This window comes from Anomaloglossus baeobatrachus, chromosome 5 (genome assembly GCF_048569485.1).
Source record: "Anomaloglossus baeobatrachus isolate aAnoBae1 chromosome 5, aAnoBae1.hap1, whole genome shotgun sequence".
Lineage (NCBI taxonomy): Eukaryota > Metazoa > Chordata > Amphibia > Anura > Aromobatidae > Anomaloglossus > Anomaloglossus baeobatrachus.
Genome location: NC_134357.1, coordinates 491,610,252 through 491,624,920, shown reverse-complemented (window position 1 = coordinate 491,624,920; position 14,669 = coordinate 491,610,252).

Genomic DNA, 14,669 nt, shown 5'->3' with positions numbered 1-14,669 from the left:
TGGTCCGACCGGGACATGACGGTTGTTTGGAGAGTATGCAGACGGGTGTCCACTGAATTCAGAAAAGCCAATATGCGAGATTGGGTTTCGTGCACTCGTGTCAGCTCTTGTTGCAATTCGGCCAGCTGGGACGCCAGTGTTCCGGCGCAATCTATGGCCTGATCAATCTGTTACGTCCTGGAGGTGGATTCACTGGGCCGTGCACCGGACTCCCATAGTGAGGCAACCCGGATCTAACCCCTATACAGGGACCGTCCGATCACCCCACCAGAGGGCCTAGATGCATGATAGCCGAAACACTAGGGGTACGGGATCAGAGTCCTTCAGGGATCTTGTACGGGAATGTCTCTGAGTCCAACGAGCACCGGAGGCCAGACGGATGACTGGAACCAGATATAGGTTCCGGGTAGGAACCGCAGACGGGGTCCAGGTCCAGCGAGACGTGAAGGCTGGTGTACCAGGTGAAGTCGGGGATCGGTGACGGGTTCAGGCTGACGGTAGATGGCGGGATCCTCAGCAGACAGTCACCGGGAGACTTCCTGGGGAATCAGCAGTCAGGATCAGCGGACGGACTCTGCGGACGAGACAGTGTTAAAGGAGAGACAAAGCACAAGGGGACCTGAGCACCTAGCTCTGGGAACACGTTGATCAGGCACCGCCCACCTGGAAAGGGAAGTCTTATATACCCTGCACCTGTATCCGCCATATCCTGTTCCAGGGATGCTGGGCCTATAAGACAAGGTGAGTGAGCGCAGCCCCGCCCTAATACACAAGCATGAAGCCCGGGAGCCAGAGGCAAACACAGGAGGCCGGCTGGACCACCGAGCAGCGAGCACGAGGGACGCAGAGGGGAACGAGCGGGAGCAGCGGCCGCGATCGGTGAGCACGTGGACTGGATCAGTGGGTACGCAGCGGCGTCATGACGCTGAGACCGGATCAGTGGGTAAGGAGCGATGCCGGGACACCGGGAGCGTGACAGTATGTCTTTGCTTTAGCGTCACCTTATGTTGTGTCCTTTCTATTTTGTATGTCTTTGCTCGTACTTCAACTTATGTTGTGTCCTTTCTATTTTGAATGTCTTTGCTTTTGTGTCACCTTATGTTGTGTCTTTTCAATTTTGTTTGTCTTTTCTTTTGCGTCACCTTATGTTGTGTCCTTTCTATTTTGTATGTCTTTGCTTTTGCGTCACCTTATGTTGGGTCCTTTCTATTTTTTATGTCTCTTACCTTTCATATTAAAGCTTAAAACTTTAATAAGTTTTAAATGTACAGAGGTCTTTTACCCATGGTAAAGCCCATGTGTAAAGAGGTCATTCTGCTTATGTATGGGGACACGAAAGATGATTACACAGTGAGCCAATAGCACTTGTATGTTTCTTCTTTTGAGGTTGTGCTGTTCCTTTTCTCCTTGACATTGAAGCTACAAGTGAGTGGCCATACATAGAAAAGTATATCTGTATCCAGGGGGCTAGGGGCCGCACAGAATGGTATAGTGGGCTGCATATGGGCCTCAGACCAGGGGTTACTCTAGAAAACCAATAGCCTTCTTTAGAGAGACAAAAAGGAAGGAACAAGGGTGGGAAGGGAAAGGAGGAAAGAAAGAGGCAGGATAGAAAGAGGGAATAAAGGAAGAGAGGAAGAAAGACAGAAATAAGGGAAGGGAGGAAGGAAGGATAGAATGAGAGAATGAAGGAAGGGAAGGGAGGAAGGAAGAAATAAGGGAAGGGAGGAAGGAAGGAGGGAAGGGAGGAATGAAGGAAGGGAAAGGAGGAAAGAATGATGGCAGGATAGAATGAGGGAATGAAGGAAGGGAAGGAAGAGAGAAAGGAAGAAATAATAGAAGGAAGGGAAAAAAGAAATTAGGGAAGGAAGTAATGTGAAGGAAGGAATGAGGGAAAAAAAAGGAAGAGTTGAAGGAGGGAAGGAAGTGAGAAAGGAAGAGTGGAAGACATGGAAGGAACAAGGGAAGGGAAATGAAAGAAGGAAGGAAGAGAGGAAGGGAGGGATGTCGGAATAAGGGAAGAAAGAGAATGAAGGACAAGCGGAAGTAAGGAAAAAAGAGAGGGAAAGATTAAATGAACAAGGGAAAAAAGAAAGGAAGGAATGAGGGAAGGAAGGGATGAAGGGAAGGGGAAGGAAGGAACAAGTGATTGAAGGATATTATGTACCTGGGTTGTGTGATTGATGTTGGGATGTAATTTTAGGAAAAGGTAAGTGTAAGATTGGTGGGGTGAAACTAAATAACCCCTAAAACCACTCTTCAGATTTCAGATGACTAATAATATAGTTGGTACGAGTGCTTAAAATAAGCAGCTTAATAAATGAAGCAACTGTCACCCAATCTTTAGATTTCAGATATAAATCAAATTGGTACAAATGAATGAATGAATGAAAATGCACTTGCCATTTAATTTAACCAGACTACATTCATCCAGCAAAATTCTTCCTCAATTTTCAGATTTTCAGTGCTGATCACTACCATTCCTGCAAATGGTTAATATGATCCCTTTACCTCCATACTGCCCAATTCTTATCCAGTGTTTAGGGAAGAAGGAAGGGAAGTAAGGAGGAAAAGGAGAAAAGGGAAGGAAAGGACTAAGGAAGAAAAAGAGAAAATGGAAGGAAGGAAGGAAGGAAGGGACACTCATTCATTAATTTAAACCTACAGTACAATTCTCAAAACTATCCACAGTGGGTTACCATGAGTTATTCAGGACAGATTTCACCCTGTACAATGGAAATGGAGAAAAATGTTCAAAATCTGCATCAAAATCTATACAAAACATGGAAAAATTTGTGCCATGTTTGCAAAGTTTGCCTAGAGCCTCCTTCACACATACGTGCAAAGCACGAACATTTTGCAGAGTCTGTCATGAAGGTGCATATGTGTGTCCGTTTATGTATTCTGTGTGCTGTCCCTGTGCTATCTCTGTGACATCCGGATAGCACACGGACAGCATGAACTTGTACACTTACCTGTCTCTGGCGCTTCTGTTACTTTTGGGTCCATGGTCAGTGCAGTGAATATGCATGAGCATAATGAGCGGGACCCAGAAGTAACGGCAGCACTGGAGACAAGTACGTATAAAAATTCTCTATTGTTATGTGACCTGTGTTTTCTCCGCTACGTGTCCCACTGATGCTACACGGATCACATCAGTGTGCGGTCCATGGGACACCCGTGCTGCCAGAAAAAAATGGACATTTCGTCATGTGGAACACACGGACGCACTTCTGCATCACACAGACACATGGTCCAGTGAGAAAACACGGATGTGTAACCAAGACCATTGATATTAATGGGTTTATGTCAGTCCATTTCTCCGGTACATGTGAAAACGGATGTCACATGTACCGGAGACGCAGTTGTGTGAAGGAGGCCTAACGGAGTCTCAGTGCTGAATTGGAGCTCCCTTCATTCCTGGGATCAGTTGGACCCCAATAGTGATATACCATCACTTTAAAGCAGCCCTTTAAATCCATTAAAATCCCGGTTCATTCAAGTTGTTAATTTGCAAGAATGAGCTTTTTAATATCTTGAAATCTGATGATTGGCTGGTAATTGGACTGCATAGCAGAGAGACGTTAAATCCAATTATAGCTACTCAAGCAAATGTCTCAGTTAACGTTGGTGTCAACGATACTCCTGCACCCACCTTAGGATCCCGCTTCACCGATGGGAAAACACCACAAAATAAAATGGCATCGGCACGTGGCCTGTATGGTGTTTGTATTAGGGCACTTTCCTATTTTTATTCAGTTTTTGAAAGAATAAGAAACTGGGAGTGGATTAAAAAAAAAAAAAAAAGGACACGTGTGAGAGCATCCTCAAGAAATAAAATCCTTCCAGATGGTGCATGAATTGACAGCCCCCTTCACTCCCCCTCCTGCACCCACATCATCATCATCATTATCCATGGGAGCGGGATCTTGGCTGCCACAACGTTTGACTCATGTAGAATATAGTGGAGTAAAAATACAAAGCGTCTGCTGCTTGTATTATCAACAGTAAATCCGTCTTTTCCTGATCGGTGGGAGGGTGTTGTGAGGCTGACAGTTGTATGATGATGTGGGAAGGGGATGGGGGCTCGAGGCATGACAGACACGGAGGTAGGGGGGCTCTATAACGAGGCTCTCTGACTCAGCTATCTCACGCAGGTGAGCTGGAAAGCCGTAGGAAGCCAACTTATAAAATATACATTTCATGGCTGCAGTGTAAATGAGTAGGATTTGCCTTGGTGGCGGATTAAATGATAATTAAAATTATAATGATGAGTGTGTTGGAATTTTAATGATTTTTATTTTCATCATTTAAAGACCACCAAACCCCTACTTAAAAAAAGAAAAGAAAAACACCCATAATTTATTTCAGGGGGTAAGAGTATTCTTTGTATCATTTCAATGCGAATGAGACCTGCAGTAACATTCACAGCCACTATACAATGTACAGAGCTGGTGTGCTGCTACCCCACCACCTGTGATGTACATTTTTATCATTGTTTGCTTTGGGAAGGGTCGATTCTAACTTTTCTTGAATCTGCATTCATCCGATCGCTTATACTATATACTGCAATACCACAGCATTTCACTATAAAGAACAGATCTAAATCTTAAATATGTCTCCTATATAGCACCAGAACCACCATCAGCACATGAATATAGCACCATAAACACCATTAGTCCAAGAGTATAACAGTAAAATCCCCATCAATACACAAATACAACACCAGAACCATCATCAGTACATTAATACATCATCAACACCACCATCAGTACATGAATACAGCACCAGAACTATCATTAATAAAGTAGTACAGCACAAAAACCATTATCAGTACAGCAATACATCACCAGTACCAACAGCAGTCCAAAAATACAGCCCCAAGCATAGTGGATCGATCAGCTTCAATGTCAGGTCAGCCCCCACAATATACAATATACATTGGTATCACATTAACCTAGTTCCTAGTATGTCCTTAACAATAATAAGAAGATACTAGAGGTTATTTTTACAAGTAATCATCATCATCAGACTGCAGAGCAAATACAGCACTATCATAAATAAACATTTACATCCACACACTTTATAGGTGACATCTGCTCTTATTGAAGTTGTTCTCATCCCTTATGTCTCTATCTGGTCCAGATGCCATGATCCCTTTGGACATCCACAGCTCTCTTCAGACTTTAATCTTCTCCATTTTTTATGCTGCACATCCTGACACAGTGCTCTTAAAAATAACAGTGTCATTGTAATGCTCCTGAATAGAGAGAGATGAGTAGACCTGTGGTTGTTTGGGTTGGATGGGTCGGTTTAAAAAAATTTGATTTGGGAACCGGACTTGACCCGAACTTAACCCGAGGCAACAAACACCATACAAGTTAATGGGGATCTGAAGTTCTGTGCTGTAAAATGGCTAAAAAATGGTCATTGTAGGGGCTAGAGGGCTGCAAAGGAAGAAAAATGGAGGTAAGAGCAGGACAATTATATATACCATGCTTTCCTAACAATAAGATAGCAGTCTGACTCTTTTCTGGCCCGCTCATTAAACTACATGAATGTTCCCTGCTTCCCCCGCCCAACCCTCTGTGCCAGCAGTCAGACTGCTTATCAAGCCCCCCCCCCGCTACCCACCCTTTTTGCTACCATCTGTGATTTCTTGCAGTCAGACTGCAATACATGCCCTCCGCGCCCAACTTTTGTGCCAGCATCTGTGATTGGTTCCAGTCACACTGCTATATACGCCCCCCCGCTACCCACCCTCTGTACTGAAGTCTGTGATTGGTCGCAGTCAGTCAGCTGTACTAATATAAAAAGAACTAAATGAAAAATAAAAAAAAAAATGAAGAGGGCTCCTGCCCTAATTTTATAATAAGCACGGGTAAAACAGATAGTTATGGGCAGCAACCCCCAGCGCTCTGCTTTATCTTGGCTGGCTATCAAAAATAGAGGGGAGCCCACAACATTAGCCGCAGCACCGCTGGTACAGTGCCAGTACGGAAGGTGGGTATAGGCTTTTTATTTTACCTGGGGGAAACATGTGGAATCAAAAGTTATAGTCCTAGTAGTGGAGTAGCAAGTGGCCACATTACCCCCCTCCTACGGAGGTTGAAATTAAATGTTTGATGCATTTTATATTGTGCGCATCTTAATGGTTTTGTTTTAGAATATTGTCTAAGTATTGATGCTGCTTGAGAGTATGGGCTGGCCGTGTACCACAGCCGGAGCAGTGTAGCGGTCGGTGCCATCTAGCGGCCGAGAGTTTAAAGTGTTTTATCAAAGAGTTCATTTTACTATGTGCATTTTATAGTAACATAGAGTATAATCCGTTATGTGTGATCAATGCATTAACTGTGTAATATAAAGTATAAGAATGTTAAGTAGGAACGTTAGCTGGATAGGTATTAGAGCAAGTGAAGGGCTTAGCATGTGCAGTGTAGAACAGACTTCCCGCACTTCCTGCTTGCCAGGGTAACAGAGAGCCAGTATGGGAGGAGTGACAGAGAGCCAGAGGGTTGGCTGGTGAGACAAGCCAGAGAGAGAGCGTTAGTTCCTCAGAGAGGTTCCAGGTGTGTGGACGGTGATTGGTATCTTGGGTCTGACGTGGAACCCGGACGTATCTTCAAAATGTCCGGAGCCTACGGCTCACTTCAGGATGGGCCTAGTGTAGCCGTCGGAGGCAGCGATTAGACAGCCCTGGAGACAAGAATGGGGATGAGTAGAGGCTTAGTCTCGCCACTGGAAGGATAATACCTAGGGCAAGGACTAGACTGAAGACATACCCCAGAGAACAGCATCAGCAGAAATGGGATTATTATGGCCATGTCTACCAAGAAGGTTAAAGAAGTTATAAACTAGTTATAGCTGTTTTGTAAAGAGACTCTCTATGTAATATGTTACCCTGCCACTTCTACGATGGTGACCGGCTGCGGGGAGGAGGACGCTTCCCTGAACCAAAGTAAGTGTCGCACCCACCGTCTGGTGTAGATCACAAACACAGATTCAGTCTGGTGAAATTTAGCGGAGCCTTGTCGGTCCAGAGTTCATTCCATTTTACAAGTGGCACTGCGAGCAGGGTCGTTCCTCACACAATCTGTCAATACGGACTGCAGGGAAGAGGCCTGGGAAAAACAAGTTATGAAACATGGAAGCAAAAGTGACAAGACATGGCCAGGACCCGAGCGTGGGAGACTCACATCGTGGGCGGACCTAGAGAAAAAGAGCACAAAATGCTATCCGGTGTGCTTGGAAACTGGCTATTAAGAAATGCCCTGTGTGCAGTGGAGCCCACCCCTGGCAAGTTCCCCAGGGGGTGAAGAAAAGAGTGCAAAGTGCTGCACTGCATGTTCAATGTCAAAAGTTGAGGATTAAGGAATGCCCCATGTCAAGAGGTGCCTGCCTCTGGCAAGTGCATCCAGGACAGAGAATCCACCCTGCCCGAAATTCTGATGGGGAATGGGCAGCGACCATGAAGAAACAGGTCCTCTTACCAAGGCCGAGCTGGTGGGGTTGGACATGGTGCCGTCCGAAACCTGTATGCCTTACCTATGGCCTTCTGGGTATGGCTATATGCCTTCCTGGTTGTGGAACCCTTGGAAAGTGCTTACGAACACCAGTCCCCTGCAGGTCCCCTGGATCAGATGGGCTTAGTATCCCATTGCTGCCACCACATGAGGACACAAGAGGGTATGTGGGTGCTCTTATCCGCTGGCCTGGCTTTCTTCAGAAAGTCCGCACGGACCAGAACTCATCCCACTGAAAGCTTGTACTCCTTCCCCTTGGGCAAAACACTACTCAAACAACACAGGTTGAGGAAACCACAGATTGGTAAAACTATTGGTTCACCAACAGCCGAAACATATTGTACATTCCCAGCAAGAACACAAGATGGGATGGTGCAAGCAATAAAGTCTTATCCTTCTGCTGGCCCACCAGGGTTTAAAGTCTTCGTAACTCTGGGGCTTCGAGGGCCAACCATCCCAGCCAGCAGCACCCCGCTTTTGGTGGGCACCAACTCAGAAGAGAAAGAGGCAAGTGTAGGAAGTTGACTTAGCACAGTATGATACATAGCCAGGCGACTGAGTTGTCCAAATCTGGGTTCTCCAAGCAAATTTGTGGGCTCAGTGTTGGGCAGTGAAGTCATTCTTTTAAACTTCAGCTGGAACCAAGGATCATAAGCTGAAATCCTGTAGAATGAATCTTTTAGCAGTTCTGTGATCCCCCACAGCTGAAATCGTAGCTCCTCTGCTGGGCTTATGTAGAATATCCTAAGTGAAGCAGTTCTGTAATTCCCCCGAATGGAACCGAAGCTCCTTGGCTGGTGACATGTAGAATGTATCCCTGCTGATAAGAGCAAGGCCCTTTTATACCACTCAGTTCTCTTACAGGAGTTGTACAGATGACTGCTCTCTCATTAGTCGCAAGTTCAATCCTACTGCATAATTTTCCTCTGAGTTATGTACTCAGGAAGGCTGATGGAATACACATTTACAGACGTTAGGGCTCCGATCAGTCTGGCAAGAGACAATGACTGACTTCTCTTAATTTAACAAACAAAGGACCCATACCTCCGACCTAATTAAGAACAGTTCACCCCCCACACAAGTGGCCAAACGCTGAGTCTTCAAGCAGGAAACCAAAGAAGATAGTGATCGGGGAGTGTATTACAGCATGTCACAACACTACATATACAGGTTTAGGCAATAAAAAGTTTTGGTTGGACTGCCTCTTTAATAAAAGTATCTTGTATGCAGGGCATCAGCCATAAGTGCAGCAGCTATTACATTCCTCCCCAATTAAATGTTCTGTGTATTTGTAAAAAGGCAAAGCGAAAAAGAACTAATATATAAAGTAACTGTATAATACAACGGCTAAAGTCACTGTATTATATTTATGTCATCACAGAAGTAAATTCTATTAACAGTAGTTGGTGGTTGCAGCGCGGAGCTTTTAATATAGTCTGTGATTAAAAGCACAGACACAAATATGAGAGAAAATAAGAAGGCAGCAAGGAGACTGCAGAATGACCGGCAATAGTTATTTTAAAGGGACATTTCATTGAGAAAATCTCTGTCCTTACGATTTATTAGGACCCGCATCTATGAGCCAGAAACAGATAGATAGATAGATAGATAGATAGATAGATAGATAATATTGAATAGATAAATACATAGATGGAACATTGAGTTCTTCTGCATGTTAACCCCATCAGTACCCGTCTTCTGAGTAGTTCCCACTTATTGGTGAAGATTGCTACTGTCATATATACGGATGATTCAGTTGAATTTTCTAATGAAGACTTTACAAAGAACAAGTCAATAACTCTTATTAACAGCAGCCATTTTCTTTCTTTATTGTCGTTCCCCCTCTACCCTCAGTACAGGGAGTCCTTAAAGTGGCAGATTCTGAACCATCACAACAGCAATAGAAGGTTCAGACCTCAAATCCGTAAGGAACTTGGGAGTGAAGGAGAATGTGAGACCTCAAACTACAAGTGGTGCAAATCAGTGATTAATCTTTAGAAGGGACTTTCACCAGTCAAACATGGCTTCTTGTACGATATAAACATAATCTTAAAGCAGAGGTCTCAAACACGTGGCCCGCAAGCCGCATACAGCCCCTGAGGCTGCTTGTAGCGGCCGACAGACTCCCTGATGATCGCGGCCCTATGCTGGGGGTCACCACCGGAAGGAACTTACTACAGTTGACTCATTTGCGGTACAGCTCCTCTGCGCGTTACCGCAAATGAGTCAACTGTAGTAAAGTCCTTTATAATGAGGAAATCCCAAGTAATACAGTAGGAAAACCAAAACATTGTACCTACATAGCACACTCAAAGACCATGGGAAAACAGGAGAACAGAACAAGAGTGTAGTGCAAAATAGATCATTGTAATACAAAAAGACTGGCACAATATAAAAAGTCTGCCGCACACTTCACTGGGCATGTGTATAACAATAGTTATAATATTATAAAGCATATAGTAAAATATGCAATATAAACTTGCAATCTGAATTATACTAGCTGCAGGTCACAAAATCATTAAAGCAGAGGAGTACTACAAACAAATAAACCATAAACATGAATAAGTAATAAAGTATAACGGTTACAAAAGAGTAGTACTACAAGTGCCAAGTTAACAGATATATATGTCAGTGATGATTGTAGAACCCAGATAGCACATGATCTTAGCAGCAAAACAGATCACAAACTATGGGCAGCATAAACGGTAGCATAAAGGTGGGCATACCCATAGTTAAAACACAGCCGGGTGATGAGCAGCAGAGAGGTCCCCCTGGAGCAAGGACCCTGACGTACGTTTCACGATCTTAGCAGGTTTTTGATCATTTCATCAGGGGGAAGAAAGGTGGAACACCATGTGGAAGCACCGTGCTTTTTAAACATGGCATTCCCCCTTCAAGCGTTAGCGCGGGTGCACCAATCATAACTGGGTTTCCGGTCGCCACCACCAATCAACGCCCACAAATAGCTGAGCGCATGCGCGGAAACGGGGACGTGTCACCCGAAACCCGTGCATGCACACAGGCCCGGGGATGCCGGGCCAGTACACCCAGAGATGCAGCCACGCAGTAAGAAGGAGAGGAGGGGCCAGAGTGGTCGGGTAAGACAAATCGATAAATAAATCAAGTGATCACAAGCACAGGGAGAAGAAGCCATTATCATATAATATGAAATAACAGAATCTTCAACGATCCGCTTCATAGGGGATCCCAGACAAGGCTCACAGAAAATGAATAGATGATATATCCATAAATCAGCCGATGCCATAAAAATATAAGTTCTAAAGTGCCAGGAGAAAAATGTATTTATCTAAAATTTGAAAAGGACAAAAAAGTATAATTAAAAACAAGGCACAAAAAAACAGGGAGACAAAGAGAAAGAGACGCTCATCGTAAGAAGGGTGCAAAGCTGAGATTTTCATTTAACCCCTTAGGGGACAGCATTCCCAATATATAGATCCAGCGTGTTTCACGCTGGGCTAAAATTATGCGTCCATTCCCACCCCTCGCACCCCCATGGATGACGTTGATACCCCTGATTTTCAGTGATGTCGGGTCACAATCGTGGAAGGCTGGATCTACAATGATCACTGACATACAGTTAGGTCCAGAAATATTTGGATAGTGACACAAGTTTTGTTATTTTAGCTGTTTACAAAAACATGTTCAGAAATACAATTATATATATAATATGGGCTGAAAGTGCACACTCCCAGCTGCAATATGAGAGTTTTCACATCCAAATCGGAGAAAGGGTTTAGGAATCATAGCTCTGTAATGCATAGCCTCCTCTTTTTCAAGGGACCAAAAGTAATTGGACAAGGGACTCTAAGGGCTGCAATTAACTCTGAAGGCATCTCACTCGTTAACCTGTAATCAATGAAGTAGTTAAAAGGTCTGGGGTTGATTACAGGTGTGTGGTTTTGCATTTGGAAGTTGTTGCTGTGACCAGACAACATGCGGTCTAAGGAACTCTCAATTGAGGTGAAGCAGAACATCCTGAGGCTGAAAAAAAAGAAAAAATCCATCAGAGAGATAGCAGACATGCTTGGAGTAGCAAAATCAACAGTCGGGTACATTCTGAGAAAAAAGGAATTGACTGGTGAGCTTGGGAACTCAAAAAGGCCTGGGCGTCCACGGATGACAACAGTGGTGCATGATCGCCGCATACTTTCTTTGGTGAAGAAGAACCCGTCCACAACATCAACTGAAGTCCAGAACACTCTCAGTGAAGTAGGTGTATCTGTCTCTAAGTCAACAGTAAAGAGAAGACTCCATGAAAGTAAATACAAAGGGTTCACATCTAGATGCAAACAATTCATCAATTCCAAAAATAGACAGGCCAGAGTTAAATTTGCTGAAAAACACCTCATGAAGCCAGCTCAGTTCTGGAAAAGTATTCTATGGACAGATGAGACAAAGATCAACCTGTACCAGAATGATGGGAAGAAAAAAGTTTGGAGAAGAAAGGGAACGGCACATGATCCAAGGCACACCACATCCTCTGTAAAACATGGTAGAGGCAACGTGATGGCATGGGCATGCATGGCTTTCAATGGCACTGGGTCACTTGTGTTTATTGATGACATAACAGCAGACAAGAGTAGCCGGATGAATTCTGAAGTGTACCGGGATATACTTTCAGCCCAGATTCAGTCAAATGCCGCAAAGTTGATCGGACGGCGCTTCATAGTACAGATGGACAATGACCCCAAGCATACAGCCAAAGCTACCCAGGAGTTCATGAGTGCAAAAAAGTGGAACATTCTGCAATGGCCAAGTCAATCACCAGATCTTAACCCAATTGAGCATGCATTTCACTTGCTCAAATCCAGACTTAAGACGGAAAGACCCACAAACAAGCAAGACCTGAAGGCTGCGGCTGTAAAGGCCTGGCAAAGCATTAAGAAGGAGGAAACCCAGCGTTTGGTGATGTCCATGGGTTCCAGACTTAAGGCAGTGATTGCCTCCAAAGGATTCGCAACAAAATATTGAAAATAAAAATATTTTGTTTGGGTTTGGTTTATTTGTCCAATTACTTTTGACCTCCTAAAATGTGGAGTGTTTGTAAAGAAATGTGTACAATTCCTACAATTTCTATCAGATATTTTTGTTCAAACCTTCAAATTAAACGTTACAATCTGCACTTGAATTCTGTTGAAGAGGTTTCATTTCAAATCCAATGTGGTGGCATGCAGAGCCCAACTCGCGAAAATTGTGTCACTGTCCAAATATTTCTGGACCTAACTGTATATATCAGTTAACTTGGCACTTGTAGTACTACTCTTTTGTAACCGTTATACTTTATTACTTATTCATGTTTATAGTTTATTTGTTTGTAGTACTCCTCTGCTTTAATGATTTTGTGACCTGCAGCTAGTATAATTTAGATTGCAAGTTTATATTGCATATTTTACTATATGCTTTATAATATTATAACTGTTGTTATACACATGCCCAATGAAGTGTGCTGCAGACTTTTTATATTGTGCCTGTCTTTTTGTATTAAAATTATCTATTTTGCACTACACTCTTGTTTTGTTCTCCTGTTTTCCCCTGTAGCAAAGTCCTGCCAGCGCCGAGATCCCCTTCCCAGCGATCGTCACGGGCCGTAACAAGCAGGTAAGGTACGTGCCCACGATCAGGACCCGCTGTGTCCTGGACGCGGCGGGTCCTGACCTGCGGAGCTGCAAGTCTCCTCCACAGGAGACCGCAGCGGCCCGTGCCCGCAATCAGGGTTCGGGGCGCTGCGCTCTCTCGCTTGTGTTATCCCTAGGGAAGATGCATGTGGCTCCGCAGCAAAGAACAAACATGCTGTGGCCTCTGAAAGCCGCACCACAGGTCAGTGTTTAATGCGGGCAGCACACACAGTGGCATGGGATTTCTAGAAATACCATCCACTGTGCTTGTACTGTACATCAGTGTTTTGGTCACAGCTGAAACACGCTGCCTCCAAAACACTGCTAACAATGATCGTGGGCACGTAGCCTTGGAACTGAGGAAAGATAAGGATAATTTTTTTTTTTGCGTAAAGGATGGGCAGAATACTACTGGGCACAAGGATGGGCACAATACTACTGGGCACAATACTACAAGGATGGGCACAATGCTACAGAGCACAATACTACAAGGATTGACACAATAATACAGGGCACAGTACTACAAGGATGAGCACAATACTGCAGGGCACAATACTACAAGGATGGGCACAATAATACAGGGCACAATACTACAAGGATTGGCACAATAATACAGGGCACAATACTACAAGGATGAGCACAATACTGCAGGGCACAATACCACAAGGATGGGCACAATACTACTAGGGACAATACTACAAGGATGAGCACAATACTACTGGGCACAATACTACAAGGACGGGCACAATACTACAAAGATGAGCGCCTTACTACAGGGCACACGGATGTGGACATTACTACAAGATGTTGGCTAAGATTACTATATGCTGCTAAATGTGAAACAATATTACAAGAAGGTGATAAAATGTAAAAACAAAATTCAAAATAAAGCATGAAATTTTTTTAACATTAAAATTGCTTTTTTATATATAAACGTAACTAAACAAAAAAGTGCAGATTTGTTATAATAAACAAGAAAAAAAATGTTCAAAAAAAGTGATCCAAAGATGTATAGAAAAAAAACATAAATTCATTAAAAATGTCCCTTTGTCCTGCAAAGAATGCCTCCCCTCTCAATTTTTTTTTCTATGTGTGGCCCATACACCCACCTGGTTTTAAAGCGAGCATTACACGCTGCGATCTCGTTAGCGAGATCGCAAGCGATCATACCCGCCCCCGTCGGTTGTGCGACACAGGCATATCGCTGCCCGTGTCGCACAACCTCGCTTATCCCCGTCACATGGACTTACCTTCCCTGCGACGTCGCTCTGGCCGGCGAACCGCCTCCTTCCTAAGGGGGCGGGTCGTGCGGCATCACAGCGACGTCACACGGCAGGCGGCCAATAGAAGCGGAGGGGTGGAGATGAGCGGGACGTAAACATCCCGGCCACCTCCTTCCTTCCGCATTGCCGATGGAGGCAGGTAAGGAGATGTTCCTCGCTCCTGCGGTGTCACACACAGCGATGTGTGCTGCCGCAGGAACGAGGAACAACATTGCTAACATCCTGAA